Genomic DNA, 17,876 nt, shown 5'->3' on the forward strand with positions numbered 1-17,876 from the left:
CAACCTTTCTTACTTTGTTCAATGCCAACGCTGTTCTTTGACCCTGTGCTGTGCTTTTTCATCTCTCTCTCTCTCTCTCTCTCTCTCTCTCTCTCTCTCTCTCTCACACACACACACACACACACCCTCCCTCTGCTGCTGAGCTGCCTTCCCCACCTCTCATTCTAGCTGTGTTGCTTCAGTTTGGACACCAGTCCTTCTGGAGTCTGGTTTGTTCTTGTTTCTCTTGAAGTGTATAATTACGCTTCTGTTTATTTTTCGATATTGGAATTTATAGCTATAAACTTTTAAGACCTGTTTTTAATTTAAATGTTTATTTAGAAGAAATTTAATACATGCATACACTGTTTTCTGATTATATTTATTCCTTTCCCCTCCAATTCCTGGTGGACTGATCCCAACTCAAGTCCTCCTCCCAACTGGAGGAGGTCATCTTACCCTTGGCCATGCCCCCTAATGTAAACCGATCTGTTTCTGGAGTCCATCTCCGGCCTCCCCACCTGCAGCAGTCATCAGCTGTGTGTAGCACCTCAGCTAAGATTGGCTCCTGTGTGCCTATGGTGAAATGTTGACTGGCTTCATCCTGTTCAGGCCTTTGTAGATAACCAGAGCTGCTGTGAGCACAGTGATTCTTCCCAAGTTCAGGAGATACAATTTCACCCAGGTCTCCCTGACCTCTGGCTCTTACAGTCTTTCCGCCCCCTCTTCCGCAATGTTCCCTGAGCCTTGACAGGAGTGGGTGTGATACGGGAGTCGCATTTATGACTGACCACTCCACTGACACTTGTTCTTCCTGCTCTGTCCACCCAACTAATTATGACTCTGTATATTAGCCATCAACCATAACGCAAGGATCCTCTTTGGTGAGTACTAAGAACTGAACTGGGCACACAGAGAGAGATTTAGAAGGCAGCTTGATATTACATCCATCCATTTAGCAATGCATTAGTAGTGGGGGATGGGAACTGGTTGGGGAGGTTTAAACAGGGAGGAGGAAAGGAGGGATAAGAAAAGGAAAGGTTGGGGGGAAAGATGACACTCAGGATTCTTGAAAGACCCATATAGAAAAACTATTATTAACTTCTTAAATTATATATAAACAGTCGGAATGGAGTTGCCTTACGTGGGGGATACTACTACTTCCTCGAGCCACAAGTTGCCATATAAAAGCCAGCCCAGTGCCAGGTTTGAGATACCTCCCCTCAAGCTGTTAATCCAGAGGTCCCAGAGGTGTACCTCCCGAATTCAGGCTATTACTATTGGTTGCCCACCAGAACTTTTTTTTTTTTTTTTTTTTTTTTTTTTTTTTTTTGAGCTGAGGACTGAACCCAGGGCCTTTCGCTTGCTAGGCAAGCACTCTACCACTGAGCTAAATCCCCAACCCCACACCAGAACTTGATAGTAAGACCCCCCCCAATGCTGAAGGCATCACACACTTTGGACACAGAGCCTGAAGGAATCCAGCTGGTACTAAACTGGAAGCTCACTCCCCGAAGGCTACGGCTCACAGTGCAGAACGGTGCTCTGAGGCCAGCGAGGCAGTGTCATAGTCAGCTACCAGTGTCAACTTAACACAAACCTAGAGTCACCTGAGAAGGGGCGGGGGGGGGCCTAAATCCAGGAGTGGCCACTGCTCAATTGCTCGCTGCTGTGGACAGTACCTGTCTCACTGTGCATGTACTACTCACAGGCAGCAGGGCCTGGGCTGGGCTGTGTGAGAAAGGGAGCTGACCTTGAGCAGGAAGAAAGCCAGTAAGCAGTAGCTCTCCAGATCCCTGGTTCAGTTTCTGTCCCAAGTTCCCGCCTTAGCTTCCACTGATAGTGCACTGTCACCTCCCAGGTGACATAAACCCTTCTCTCCTCTGAGTTGCTTTTGGTCTGTGTGTTATCACAGCAAGAGGAGCAAACCAGAACAGGAAAAAAGTCATAAAAAGTGCTACCCAGCTTATGAACCCTATGAGCTCTAGCAATGATCAGGCTGACAATACAGGACCATAAGTACAATAGCAGAATAAATATAAGGGAACTAACAAACCACTTCCTTCTTAGACTCAAGGCCTTTTTACATAGGAATAAATTCATACTCGATACTGTATATCTGGTTAAGAACCCGAGGGTAGGGAGGCCACAAGTCCTAGAGGTGAACTTACTATTAATTTTTTCTAATGTGGCACTGTGTGGTGGTGTTACAGAAGATAAGGTAGCAATGGGGCAGGCCTTAACGCCCAGCACCTCTAATGAAGACATAATCACAAACTACTACAATATTTTAATGACCCTGGGCTGTGGTACCTTTGTGGAGATGCAGCTGGCCATGCCACACCTCCACAGATATCCAACTGGACAAGAGGAGGACAATGCCACCATCATCGTTGAGGTAGAATACATAAATCCATTAGATCACCCAAACATTATCAACCTTTACCACAGAACTGATACACCATCAAGCATGTTTGTCATCATGGGACATGTGGCTAGTGGGCCTCACTCAAGCATGCTGGGCTGTATTCACAAAGAGGAGACAGTTTGCATTTTCTGGCAAATGGTGCTGACAGTTATTACCTCCACCAAAGCAAAATAGCACACAAAAAGCATTAAGCTGACGGAACATCCTCACAGATGAGAGACACACCAGATTCTATGATTCAGGCTGGCCACAAAAGTCATCCCTGAGCAGAAGCCACAAAAGACCTGCGGTACCTTTGCTATATAATCCCACAGGGTCTTTGGGGCAGATGCTAGGATAGACTTGCCAATGCCATGTGGGGCCTTGGTTTAGTGCTTTATGAAATGGTAACAGAGTGCTTATCATACTAAGCACCAACCTTTTTGGAAATCCCACAGCAAACCACTACCACAAAGGGATACTTCACTTAACTTCTTGAAAAAACAAAACACGGAAAACATCACTGTATACATACTCAGTGTCAACCCTGGGTACCAGAAGACTATAGACCAGCTCATAGGGAACTCAGAACAGCTTCAGTGAAGAAGGTTCACACCTTCCCATGGAGAAACAGTCCTCTGTGTCTCAATCTCCAAGATTGTCGAGGCCATGTTCATCATGGGATACAACCATTCAATGAGGTCACAGCAACATACATCATATTAAGTCACTAAGTTAGAGGGACAGCTGTTAGCAGACAGCAAAGCCCAGGTAACCCTGGTTTGACAAAAACCATGGGGGAAAGAAAAAAAGCCTTGCTGTACCCCTGCCCCATCATCCCTCAGAACGAGGAGTAGGAATGAAGTTGACCTTTCCATTTTTGCATTGCTTAAGAAGCCACAGCTGCTGGACAGCCAGAAACAAAAGGTGAAGGTGGGGGTTGGGTTTAGGGTTGGGTCATGAACACCATGCTTTGTCACCTGTAGAAAATGCCCTGCCCCTTGCATCCCATTCACATGGCATGGGGTTGTGGGGGCCAACTTAGGCAGCCGTGCTTTTGGGAAACACTGAGATCAGCATGACATCCTGTGACACCCCACCTGAAAATCTATCCTCCTTGGAGTCACCCCATGAACTGACAACCACAGAGCCAAATGAAAATACAGTCAGCTTGTCCTTGTAGCAAACACCAGCTGAATCAAACAGCACCAGCAGGCAAACCCATGTTGCGCCCACGACTTTCAAGACCAAGAAATGCAGGGAGTAGACGGAGGCAAGGAATCAAACTGTTAACACCCTGAGAACACCGTGCTGCTTCCTCTCGGCTCCAAATAGAAGCCAGGAATCCCAAAGGTAAGAGGCTAGAATGGAGGGAACAGAGGTAGCCACCTTGTAGGCACACTAGATGAACTCCTGCCTTCTATCTTTGCTTCTCGAATGCCCTTTGCAGATGAAGAATTCTAACTCATTATGGAGAATGCCACTGGACATTTGTCACCACAGGAGGGACAAAAATCACCCATATTAACCAGAAAAAGTGAGCTAAAAGTAGACAGCAGAAGATGGGACCAGAAGTTGGGGGTTGGGGGATGGCCAAGAAGCACAGGCTCAGAAGGGAAGAATTAGGTAGGTACTATGAGACTAGATAAGCGCTGAGTCCTGTCTGTGTTGAAAGTCACTAACAGAGCCCCTTCCATATGTGTCTGCTTTGAAGTGGTGAAGGGAACGGGGAACACCCAGTAGATGTCCACTTCATAAAGGGGAGCGTGGGCAGATTCATGGATGCTGAGGGGACAGAACAAGTTTGGTCAGGTTACTGCGTAACTTCTGAGTCAGGTCTTTTTCCTTGCATGGCTACAGGCTGGGCTAGTGTGGAAGTTTATTTTGATTCTCTTCACTGTGTCTCTGCTGGACAAGTGGAAGAGACGATGAGTATGAGAGGGAAGAGAACTGAGGTACAGGTACCGCTGGTGTGGGTATGTTTGTGGCTGTAGGATTCCAGACCCTATTGCCAAGATGGTACCAGGACCAACCAGACTAAGCTCATTCCTGAGGACTGAGGGCCCTGAGCAGGTCCTTCTAGCATCTCCTCCGGGGAAGCCACAAAGGAAGGCGATAAGAGCTTACCTATCCCTTCAGTTTCTGAACACCAGCAAAAATAAACGTGTTTTCTGCAGGAGCTATAGGCCTTAGCTTGGGGGACGTGGGGTTTTGTATCAGCATATCTATTTTCCTGGAATGTTCTTCCTCTTTTGTATCTGCTTATCTACATCTTGTACCATGTAGCTAGGGGTTCTTCCACCAGGATGCCAGCATTGACAAGCCATGGCGGTGATGACACAGAAACCCATCCTGGTTTCTTATTGAAGAAGCTAATTGTGATTTTCTGGGGCTCTGGAACTCAGTCCAGGGGCTCAGAAAGGACCTATGTGACAGGGAACAATCTTTCCTTCAGGGGCTGGTGTTCGATAAGGCCTTCTGAGGTCTAGGCGCGGAAAAGGCAAATACCTTGGGAGCTACCATGTTTCAGAGGCCAACCGTTGAGCATCCCCGCACCCCTTTTTTGCTGGATTGTTTTTTAACTGCATGATGCACAGTGTTCACCATGTGCGGAGGATCAACTATCCCTGCAAACATCCCAGGTCACCATTAACATGAAGATGAGGAACTTGAGGTCCTCCAGGTGGACCATCTCTTTCTCATTCGCAGTCAGAGCCACAACCCAGTTAGGTTACAACTGGGATCAGATTCTACACCAATGGAAACATCAGGATTGCTGCTGCTGTGTGCAGCGACTCTGACAGGTTACAAGAGCCCTGGGTTAAACCCCAAGGCTCTCATTTTGGTGACTGCAAAGCCAAAATATGCAGAGTCAAGACATCAAGAAGGGGGGAAGGAATTAACTATTTGCAGTGGGCTAGAGGAACAAGAGTGACATTTCAAATGCAATGTCCCTCTCAAAGAAAACTTGGGGACTTTACTCGGGACCTTTGGAGATGTTATTAGATGAGGAGATGCCCTCCTGGCTGTCGTCTGTAAAGGAAAGCACTACACTGTTGAACATCCTTGGTGAAGACGTTCATGCTCAGAAAAGGAATTCACATTCCTGAGCTTGCTCAGTTCAAGGTCACAGAGTTCATCTTTAAAAACTTAAGTGATGGACAGAAATGCCTGTGGACATCGTTAGTTTGTACTGAAGCTGAAAATGGCAGAGGGGACACTTTGAAGGCACCATTCCAGGTGTCTCTCCTGGGAGGGGCCTGTTTCACATCGCCCCTGAGAGCAGCACAGTGGACACGGGCCTCAAGTTGTCATCTGTGGGGCACAAGGCTCCCATGGAGCTGCCACTTCTAGACCTCACACTTAAAACGTGCTGGTGAGCTGTATCAATGCTACCCACTGGAAGAAGACTCAAAATGCAATTATGATATACCAGGAAGCACTGGCTAATATATAGTGACACAGTTCGTGTCCCTTCTGGTCTTCACATCAGGTCTCTTCAGTCCTTTAAACACATCTTCCAGGGAGAGAAGCATGGGCTGCACACCTTACCCCAACCTCCTTTGCAATAGTCTCCCTATGCCTTTGTTTTTAACCTGTGAGAAGAGGGTCTGATGTAAAGCTGGTCCCCAGCCATGGCCACAGGCTCCAGACAGAGCCCTCCTCTTCAGTGACAGGCCATTTATGCTGCCAGACTGTAAGAGTACATTCTTATCGCCATGTCAGGCTTCTTCCTCTGCAAGGAACAACCTCCATGCTCAGAGAGGACAGTTCCTGTCCCCTGTGTTCTCCAGGCTTCTTCTGGCTGTGGCAGGACACTGTGTCCTTGTTGGCTCCATTTGACCGGCTTTAAGCTTCTCCCTGGCACCCACATTTGTATAAACTAAATAAAAAAAATAACAGTAATCAAAATAAATGCTGTGTGTTAGGCTCATGGCAAATTTAGTGCATAACACACCCAGTATCTTCTCTTGGGGTAATGGCTCCCATATGTTGAGTAAACATTTACTTACTTACAAAAATGTTCTTTGCCCTAAAGAATAAAAAAATGGAGTGGAAGTGGGGAGAGGTCTTATATGAGTCTCCCGTCAACTGTTCTGTGAGTCACCATGTCCCTCTGTCTGAATTGCTTCTGTCCTCACAGTCTATGACACTATTTACCCACCCCTTGAGACCCTCTTCTGTTTCAGTGTGCCTTTCCAACAGCCCATGAGAAATGGCTACAGGTTGGGCCTCTAGGTCAGTTCTACAGTGCATGAGAGACATTGACTCATTCGACAGACCTGAGTGGATACCCATTGTGTGCTATGCCTGGCACAGCGTGGGATCCTAGGAAGACTACAGTAGTCAAGATGCTGTCCTGTTCTCAGGGATGAAATATGATGCATGAGAGAGCAGAAAAGAGGGAGGGAGGGAGAGCACATACTGAGCATGCTCAGTCCCTAGCACCAAGCACACATCTGGAGGTGACCTAAGGGTGGGGAACGAAGAGTTACAGCATCCTGAGAGTCATCAGAGGATTATTTTGTTGCTTCTTCTTTGGTGTTGGTGATCAAATGTGAAGCCTTTCATGCACTAAGTACACATTCTGCCCTTAACCTAGACTCCATTCCACATTCTATGGTTTGTTTGGAGATGTTCTGCCTAAGCTGGGTCTTGAATTCCCAGACTCAAGCAATCCTCCTGCCTCATCTTCCCGAGAGGCTGGGACCACCCACATACCATGACTCTCAGGCAACAGCTCTTCTTTTTAACAGAAATTTTATAATGAACCTCATTTCTGGAACTACATCATCTTTTAATTTGCCCTGCAGAATTTTTCTTTTCTCTTTCTTTCTTTGCAGTGCTAGGAATCAAACCTGAAATTTGCTCAGTCTAGATTCATGCTCTCTCGAAAACCTACGTTCCCAGGTGATCCTGTGCCAACGTAAGACTGGTAATGGACCAGTGCAGAGAACCCTAATGGGAAGGAGGTGCTCTGTCTCAGCTGCTTGGTTTGGGAAAGACTTTTAAGCAAGCCCTGAAAGCTTCTCACAGCCTGGCCCTGAGGTTAGACATAGCATGGAAGGACCAGGCTGACTACCATAAATGCAGAGAAATGAATAACCAAACTGCTCATTCTTCCTCACTAGAAAGGCTACAATGCCTGAGGCAAAAAGGGGTTAGTCAGTCAGGCTCTGTAGGACTAGCTCATGGGAGCTACTAAAGACACTTGGTTGTCATAGACCGAGGTCCCCATAATTTTCAGGAACTAGAAGACAAAGAAAAGACAGCCATCATTGACAGAAACAGTGGTGAGAAAGGCAGCTTAGGATGTTCGGTCACTAGGCCGAATAAGACTGTGCTCACCAGAGAGTTATGAGAGGTTGATTCAATGGAGATCTTAGGACTATGGTGGGGCTTTGGTGGCTTTGCTGAACTCTGTGGTGGAAAGTGATCTTTATATAGACATTGGTTTTGAGAAGTGAAAAAACAGTGAAGAATGAAGGAGAGAAGGACAAAGGGGTCTGTCCAGGTCAGTGAAAGGCAAATGCGGCCAGAACTACAGTAGGTAGCTCCTAAGGAAACAGTTAACAGAATGTCAGGAGCTGTGGTAGTGAGCCTCTGAAGGCTCTGACATCCAGCAGCAGTTCATAGAACACATGTGCTTTTAAAAATGCAGACAAAAATGATTATCAGTATAGGCACCCTACCCCCACCCAAAGTGTGTGATTTAAAGAATGCAAGGGGTGGGGGTTATTCTGGGCAAGAAACAGAAATTCCAGGTAGACATCTCATCTACCCAACAATGGGGCAGCACCAGGCCATGTCACCCTGTTCTCAAAGTGTCAGGCAGATACAACCTCCAGAGTCAAGGGCAAAGCAGCCTACCTATGATATTCTGGAAACACCACAGAAGCAGTGCTCCTCAGGCTTACCATTCTAGGGGGGAGTAGGTTGTCTGTCCATGGAATTATTCCAAAGGGTCCCTTGGATCCAGTTCTTTCAGTTCACCTGAGAAGAGGAACACACACACAGGATTTAGCTTTGTACAGGAGCAAAGATAGCTGTTCAAGCAAGCCTACCAGCATGCAGAAAACTCTAGAGGAAGAAGACAAAGCAGGGCCTTGTGGGTAAACTTGCCTGAGTGTAGAACGGCAGTCTCTCACCTCACAACCCCTTTCATAGGGGTCACCTAAGACTATTGGAAATCACAGATATTCACATTATGATTCATAAGAGTAACACATCAAAGTTATAAAATAGCAATGAAAATAATTTTATGTTTGGGCGTCACCACGACCCAAGGAACTGTTTTAAAGGATGTCAGCATTAGGAAGGTTGGGACCCACTGCCCTAGAATAAGTAGAGGCAGAGATATCTGCACACAGCAATAGTGCCTAGTAGGCAAGTTGTAAAGTAACAACAAGCTGTGTGTGTGTGTGTGTGTGTGTGTGTGTGTGTGTGTGTTTTATCCGAGGATTTAAGGGTCTCAGGAGAGGCTGGTAGCTCAACTGGTCCTGTGCAAAAGCAGGTAGAAAGGGAAGCTGGGTTAGAGTTTGTGGTGGCTGGCCCTGGACAAAAGCAGTAGTGATTGAAGCCAGAAGGGGCTGGTAACACAGTCATCTCCTGAGGCTAAGCAGGATAGAACAAGAGGGGAACCCAGAGGGGCTGGTAGAGTCACAGCTCTAGGGCAAAGGTGGTAGTGATTTTTAAAACAAAATGCAACAAAGATGTTGGGGAAGAGAAAGAGAAGGCAATAGAATGCCTATGCCCTGAACTCTGAGAGGAGACTTCTAGAGACAGAAGGATGCAATGGGGTTGGGGGATGGAGGACAGTTAAGGGAAACAAACTTTGTTTGAAACTTCTACAACAAAACCTTATACCCTACATGTTAATAGAAAACAAACAGAACACAGAATTTGAAAATGATGCTAAATAGAACACTAATCTACTATTTGTAGATTAAATGGGTAACTAGGCAGAGGCATTAGCTGGAGTCTTGTTTTTGCCGGGGCCATGGTGAATCACAGGATCTTCACTAATCCACAGGTAACACTGGTAATACTGTTTGTGCCTCAGGTACCATCTGCTGGCTAGCAGGGATATCCTTGATGAAGAATAAACATCACCTTATCCATCAAATGTAGAGGCAGACAGGGAGATCCCACATAAACAAAACCATCATGGGACCTGAGGAAATCCAGCACTCTGCACTGCAGAGGAGACCCCATCTCCCTCTTCACTAGTCATTCCAGGGCATCACCTCATCTGGAAGCAGAAAAATATTTGGACATGAAGATGCTTCCCAAACCCAAGAACCATCTGCTGCAGGAGGAGGCTTCTCCGATAATGGCTGAGCAAGACATTGATCATACTTGTCTTTGTGGGCCAAGGTCAACCAGTAAGCCCCACCTGCCCAAGGACAGATAACTTTCTGAAATACTGGAGGTGTTTCTTTAAGGAAAATAACAAACCACAATATGGTTTTGCTACCCCTAGCAAGTTTGCTCAATCCAACTATGTCAGAAGTGCTTCATCACAGGTAAGCAGGAGGTTATGTGGGAAGAAACACATCAGGGTGTATGCTTGCCCCTGATTGGACCTGAAGAGAAATATGGTGATGCCTTTTTAAGCCTCTGCAATGGATTGGGAATGGACCTGGTCAGAGTTCATCAACCTGGTCAGGATTGAATTAAAACTTGCTTCAAATCTGGCTTAAAATTGTGGTAGTAGTCTTTGCCTCACCTCAATCAGGATGATTTTTTTCTAGTTTCCCACAGCCAGTAATCGCACAGTGAGTGAGAAACCTTGGCACACTCTTCCTTAAATGGAGTGTTGCTATCAATCCCTTCCCTTTAGGGCTCAGGGACTTCTGTTGAAGAGGAGGAGAAAAAGTGTAAGAACCAGAGGACATGGAGGAACGAGGCCATCTAAACATAGCACAACTGACACATATAAACTCAGACTACAGCACAACGCACAGAACATACACCAGTCTGCACTAGATAAAGTCCTAGAGCCAAAAGAGGTGAACATACTCTGTCCCATGCAGTTCCCTATTTCTCCACCCTCAGCTCCCCCCACCACGCCCTGACGTTCTTAACTCTGAAGCAATATCCAATTGCTAACCACTTGCAAATAAAACAAAGTTAGTTTTTTCTCTAGGGAAACAAACCACTCCTAAAGGTAGGCCCCATGACCAGCAGTAGATGGAAACTCAATTCAAACTCAGTAGTATCTTTGGGTATTCTTTGTCTCATGGTGTTGAACCAGGGTATTCTCCTTGGAGCCTTTTTCTTTTTCTTTTTCTGTCTTTATAGGTTCTTGGATTTTATATTTTTGGAGGGTTCCTGTGTGTGCAAATGTGTGTGTCTCTGTGTCTATATGTGTTCCTCATGCCTTCTCTTTCGATCCTTTTGTTTGTTTTTGTTCTATTCTGATGGTTTGTTTTTGTTTTATCTTATTTCTTAGACACCCATTTGCTTTCTAAGGGAAGACATAAAGGTTGTGGGCTGGGAAGGCAGAGGAGGCCGAAGAACTGAAGAAAGATGTGGGGGAAGGGAAACTCTAATCAGAACATAGTGTATGAAGAAAACTTTTCAATAAAAGAACAAACAAAACAAGAAACAACAAAAGAAAACCACACAACTACACAGAAACAAGAAGGCCCATTCAGGTGGCATGCTTATACAAAAGGAGCTCCCACATGAAAGGTACACCTAAGTGGAAGGAACCCCACACAGAAAGGGGTGCCCATGCTTAAAGGGCCCCACATCACAAAAGAGGCACCTTGTAGAAGGGGCCACTCTGGGATGTGGAAGCCCTGACACTGGATCATATAAGGATGCTGATGAGTATAGTTCCCAGTCTGAGAATACTCTAGCTCTAGCTTGTTGGTCTTATCTCAGCAAATTCCTCAGTGGAAGCATCCAGTAGCACAACTTTCTATTAGTGCCAGGAATAAAGTACATCAGACCAGTGATGGTCCAGGATCATTTCACTCTCTTTCCCAATTTGTCATGTCCTGTGCATCAGTCCTCAGTCCTCGTCCACACAGTATTGACTCCATTCTCTTCCCGTTTCCCTGCCCCCATCTTAAGAACAATCCCCACAATCCTTGCTGACATTTACTCCTGTCCTCCTCCAGGTCTACACCTACATGTGTGGTCCCCTGACAAACACATCTTTTCAAGAGACAATTGAGCCATGTTGCTTCCTCCAAATGACCTCTCAGCCAATCCACTAAAGCTACAGATCCTGCTCAGAGCTTCCAAGGACCTGTCTCTGTTGTCTGAAGAGTCTCATCTCTGATCAGGTTGCTGGCCTGACCTTCTGATAGTTTGGCACATCCCAGTCTTTCCTTGCTCTGAGACACCGATAAGTACTCTGTGATCTTGCCACAACTTCAGCTCAAGGTCCATCTCCCTGCAAATCAGCTACAACTTTGATGTTACCTACCTGAGGTCTCCAGTGCCATTCACTTTCTAACACTGTCTCTCTGGCACTTTCAGTGCCTTATTTGTTACCTTATTGCCTTTACCCCATAAATGAGATAATTCCATGATTTCCAAGAAATGGCATGGTGGTCTCTTATGGCTTGTGTTTAGGCTTCCTCCTCCAAATGGATATTGAAGATTGGTTCTAATGTAACATCAGGCAAAATGGCTTATCAGGTAAAGAGCTGGGCACAAGTGACAATTCTGGAATCCACGAAAATGTGGAAGAAATAAAGTAACTCTACAAAGTTGTTCTCTTGCCTCTGAATGTGTCCTGTGACATGTACATGTCCCAACATCCCTACTCGTGTCAAACTCAATAGAAGGAGCCCATGAAGGTATTACCTAATCCCCAAAGTTTCAGGCTTGACTTAGAGGCATGTCTGTTCACAACTAGTAAAACAGAAACTTACCTAATACCCAGAAGTACTCACCTAACACGAAAGGGGTACACAGCAGAAAGAGCACAGGACCTGTAGGCTTTCAATAGCTACACTCTGATGGGGAGGGAATTCTAGCCCACCAGCTGTCCTATACAGAAGTCAGCAGTATCTTTGGCAGCCAAATGATTCTCAGGGAGATTGATATCAGTGAAGAAGACCCAGCACATCTGATTGCCTGTCAAAGCAATACCACAATACTGTGACTGCTGCCACCCATCAAACACAGACAACACATTATCAAAGATACATTCTTCACAGCTATCTCTTCACCAGACCCAACCATTTTGACATGTTTGTATCAGGAATGCATAGAGGTTAAAAGAGCATCTGTGTTCAGACAATTCTGAATCCATCTGCATAAAGAATAATCCAAAGTCAACACTGAAGAGAGCTCTTTGGCCCTGAAGAATTAACCAGCAGAGTAGAGAGAAGATTGTAACAGCTAAGAACCACTATGGTCAACAGCCTAAAGGACCAGTAACAATTCACATAGCCCTCGGATACATGCCAATTCTTTGTTGCCTGCACACTCTCCACAAAAACATCTGATCATATATATCATATACATGAGTGCATGTATGGGGAGAATATGTCAGTAAACAGCAAGATATCCTCAGGGGAGGGAGACAAGCCTTGACTTTTGCATCATGTAACAATACCAGCGGGACATATTCCATACCAACTTGATGCCACTGAACACCGAGCTGAGAAGAGGTGAACCTCATATGATCCCGAAGTCAGCTCCTGCACATCACATCCTGCTGTGTAAATATGGCCCACAGGCCACCTGCTTTCCATTAAGAGCCTCCTCTCCAACCCCCAAGCCACCATACATATTTCATAACATAACACACTTCATAGTTTGTGAACACACGCATAGATCTGCCATTTACATCCTAAATACCCCAACACACCATGTGTTACTGAAAATAAGCCACATATGCTTCCCAGTGGCTCATGTGAACACAATAAGGATACAATAGGCACAGACTGTACAAACCACTGGGCACACACTCTCTCATGTATCACCCTGAAAAGCATCCATAGTATGCGTAATAGTACCCATTAAACACACCCACAGTTCCTGAATGTACACACAAGTTCCATAGCCTCTCTGCTTCCAGTCACAGACAAGAAGGTCCCACATGTACCATAAAAGACCCTACATCAGCCCTGAGAACTCAAATTCATCCACAGATAAAATGAACATACACTTATCTAACATACAGGACCAAACACAAACACTGGGCATATACATACAAAGAAAATCTTCAAAAATATTACTGGTTTAGGGGGTACTGGTGTACACCTGCCTTGCCCTTCTTCCATCAGCACCCTTGAGAAGGGGCTGAAATTCAGGAACGCCACACTAAGGACAGACAAGCAGCTTTATGTAAAGGCTGCTAACGATCATACCTGCCTTGATTCAAAAAATGAAAGGAAGCTGCAGTTGTACAGAACTTCCAGTCAAACCCAGAAGGAAACCATATCTGCATTTCCTTGAGGCAAGCGATCTCGCCACACCTGGAGTTCCAGCCTCAAACCTTCCCCAGGTTGTGTTTCCCTCCTCAACCATCTGTGATTCCAAGGAGGAGTACTATTCCAAGGCTGCCATGATCCTGGAAAATTTGCATCACCAGGACCCAGGAGGGACAAGTGTAGAAAGTGCCTCAACTGCCAGGCTAGAGAGTCCTCTGTGGAAGCACTCAGCTGCAGAGGTGCAGGAGAACCAAAGAGGACCTTAACCTGATGCAAGTCATGGGCCCTCACAAGTCTGACCAGATCCACTTCAGACATATCTGAGTATTCAGCTACTTGATTTTTGCCTCCAGGCAAAACCCCAGCAGAGCACGACTGTGGAAGGAAGTGAAACAGGCAGTCTCCAAATAAATACCAACACAAAAATTGACAAGCATCCACCAAGGAAGAGATTTCAGTATGTGGACTCAGCTCTTCCCTGCTGTCCTGTAATAGTGCTTGGTCAGGATGAAACTGTCCCACCCTCAGCAGCCAAACCAAGCAACATAGTGGAGGTGAAAGAAGAGCCATCTGCATGGACAGTGAGTCTGGGATCCAGTGAGAGTCACAGTCGCCAAGCTTTCGGTATCAGTGCCTGGGACATTGGATCTTTACAGCCCAACAAACATCCTGGTCATCTGCAAACACCTACCCTACAGCCCTCAGAGGACTCAGTCCAAAAACCACAATCACACAGTAAGATAGACCTGAAATCAAAGGAGCAGGCACAGCCCTGGCTTGTGAGACACGATCCAGATGTCCCCAGTACAGTACACCCTGCCAAGGTCAGCTTGCCTTCAAAACACTGGATGCATAGCTTCCAGAATACATGCCAAAACCCCGTAAATGCCATGAATTTAGGTGATGTCCCCATGAGGAGACATGAGAGGGTAGAAACTGGAGAGATATGTGTCCCAAAGGAAAAACTCGAAGTGAAAGATTTCAAGGGGTCCCAACCCCATGAAGAGAAGCAGATTACTATAAGATCTAGAGCCATAAGCCAGGGAGAAAGGCTTGGGAGAGTAAGTCCTTCCATCCCAAGCTCCACCCAGATCAGGGATACAACCAAGACTTGGATACCAGGGAAAGTGGAGGTTACTTCAAAGAGCTCTTGGAATAAAATCACAAGGAATGCTTCAAAAATGGAGGCTCCAGCACAAAATACTGAGGGCAAGGGGATTCCTTAGAGAATTTCTCCCCACAACAGGTACTGAGCAAATACAGGAGGTGATAACAAGAAACAAGGTCCTCTACAATATAGTAGCTGAAATACAATCACTTGTGAATGCTCTGGCCCAGATCCTAGAAAACACTGAAGAGTACTGATCCTCCCACTCTGCTATGAGTCTGCATGAAACAATCCACAGCAGAACAGTAAACAGATTGAGCTGTGGCCATGTCATCCCTGAGATCAATAATTTTTCCTTCACATATATGGGGACTGAAGACCAACTACAGTCAGGGATTGAAGCCCATAGAGCCTGTGATGAAGATCTGAACCAAGGAGGGACAGATATCTGGTTTGATCAGTTCCCCATCCCCAAGGGAAGTGACCTTCTTTCTGAGTATAGGGGAATTGGAGACAAGCAGGAATCAGGTCTTGCCGACCAGAGATTCTGTGACCCAGATAAAATCACAAGAAATGTTGGAATGGTCTGCTGGCCACATAGCAGCTTCGAGGGGCACAACCATTCCTTCGAATACAAAGAAAACAGAGACAAACAGCAGTCAGAAATTGTCCATAAACCCCTTTTCCCACATCAAACTATGAAGAAAGGAACGGGCTGTGGCCGTTCTCTGAGTCCCATAGAGAACTGTCCAGTCAAGCACAGGGGAAATGTCTGCTTAAGGACTTCAGTTGCTGCCCACCAAGCCTCTCACACCAGGTTGACCTCACCAGGACAGGGCAAGGAGCAGGAGGCTCTGGCCATCCTTTTTCAAGAAGATGTCCCATCTACCCATCCATTGTGTCCCCCATGCTTCCTGGTAATAAACTTGGTTTTGTCTCTGCAAAGAAAGGGTTTTCTTTTCGGAGCTCTTCCCCCTGCACTCATGGCTCCTTCCCAGATAGGAGCTGCTTCCTTGTAAACACTCCTGCCTTTCACCACAGTGGATTCTGTTTTATAGTGATGGAGCAGCATTTTTCTGCCTCAGTGCAGTTCATGGAGAAGAAAGGGCAGGTGGGAAGGCACAGTCACTTTGAGGTGTCTTTGTCCAACAATACACCATTGTACAGTCCGTAATAATTTTCTGTCAATGTAAAGACAACAAAACAGTACATTTTTTTAGGATGAGCCAACCATGTAAAGACCACACCCAGGTCTAGGTCGCAATGTGTTCTCTTCATTTTCTCACTTTCATATTTATGTGACTGTACACACAATGTGCAGAGACAGCAACCACAAACATTTTATCCTTGCCACAAAGGTACAAAAAGCTCTTCCTGCATTCCCAGGACCTAAATAGAGAATTCCTATCCCAGGAGTCCGTACTTAACCTTGATGTAGGCCGAGCCCATATCAGTACTTATTACAGCCTGTTCAATAAGTCAGTAACTGTCCACAGTCTGCCTTCCTCTGTGACTAGAGCCAGAGGCAGAATAGAACCTGCAGTCTGTGACCACAGGTTGTTACTGAAGGACAGCAACACAGGAAAACCTGCAGAGAAACCAGAGACATCCCGGGCAGTCCCCTCAGTGCCCTCCCTGGAGATCTGGACTCATCCTGCCCAGGCCATCACCTTTCTGACATGTGGACATTAAGGTCATATGATGCTGCACCAGTGCCAACCTGATGTAGACAATGTCTGTGACTTGTAGATTGTTTCCTGGTAGAAGAATTCTATGTGAATAATTTGGAAACCTACATTCATAGTTTATGGTGCTTCTGGATCTATCAAGACCCAAGGTCCTATCTGCATCCATTTTCTAGCAGAGTTCGACATCCCCTCTCTCCTTCCATAATGGTCTTTTGATTCTGCATTCCTCCTGCAAGCCCTGAATGAAACAATCCATTTTCATTCCCCACTGTTTCACCAGATCTCATCTCTCCTTCTTTTGCACTTTCTTCATATATTGGTTTTTAGTGTACAATAAAGAATATACACAACACCCAGAGCAAGGGTATCAGCCAGGTGCTGTAACACGCCTAGGGTCACAGGTGAGGAGGATATAACATCTGTTACAACACTGGGAGTGACTGGGTCCCTGAGAACCAGGGATGCAGGAACCTTTGCCCAGCCACCCATGGGGCGTCCCTTATGGTCTAAACTTGTGCCCTGAGCAGACCTTGGTCCCATACCCAATTCCATGACACCCAAAGGAAGCCCATCACCCAGGTGCTCTAACACACACAGGATCACAGAGGAAGTTCAACAACTAGGAGATTGACACAGCCAGGAGCCCTGGAGAACTGACACACTCAAGGTCACAGTTGAGGGTACAACTTCCTTCCCAACACACAGCATAACTGGGACCCACATAGAAACCAGGAAAGCACAAACCCCGCCATTTATATCTGAATAGGTGACTATGGCTTGTGGGAGAGCACTGCTTACCATGCATACAACTCCAGGAGAAGGAATAGGAAATGAAGGAGAAGAGGAGGAAGAGGAGGAGGCACAGAAGGAGAAAGAAGAGGAGGAATAAGAGGACAAAAACAAAACAAAATTTTATGCAAAGAACTGGCCAGAATGCATTAACACGAGGGTCCCTGAAGATGGCAGATACATTGTTCTCTGAGAAGTGAGCTAGATAGGAGCAAAAGTGCTCTACACACACACACACACACTCACACACACACAACACACACACAGACACAAACACAGACACAGACATTCACACAATTACATATGAACATTTATATTCACACACTCACAAAAACCACACACACACCGCATGTTTCAAGATCCAAGACACAATGACTATAACAAGGAAAGAGCATAAACATTTCATTCCTGTTCTAGGATGCACCTGGAGCTCACTTCAGGCTGGTGTCCCTTCCTGTATGACCCTTAGGCCCAGCCTCACAGTAGAGGTAATGTGGGTGTAC

General features: G+C 45.9%; 1 long non-coding RNA gene across 2 annotated transcripts in view; it reads right to left on the reverse strand.

Annotated features, from left to right (window-relative positions):
* Nucleotides 1-297: 297 nt before the first annotated feature.
* Nucleotides 298-17,876, reverse strand: part of LOC134482691 (uncharacterized) — a 73,702-nt gene continuing 56,123 nt past the window's right edge. For both annotated transcript variants that reach the window (XR_010059101.1, XR_010059102.1), the window contains 3 exons: nt 12,301-12,484; nt 8,305-10,242; nt 298-6,269 (listed from right to left, as the gene is read on the reverse strand). This is a non-coding gene — a long non-coding RNA (uncharacterized LOC134482691). The remainder of the gene's footprint in view (nt 6,270-8,304; nt 10,243-12,300; nt 12,485-17,876) is intronic.

This window comes from Rattus norvegicus, chromosome 17 (genome assembly GCF_036323735.1).
Source record: "Rattus norvegicus strain BN/NHsdMcwi chromosome 17, GRCr8, whole genome shotgun sequence".
NCBI classification, from domain to species: domain Eukaryota; kingdom Metazoa; phylum Chordata; class Mammalia; order Rodentia; family Muridae; genus Rattus; species Rattus norvegicus.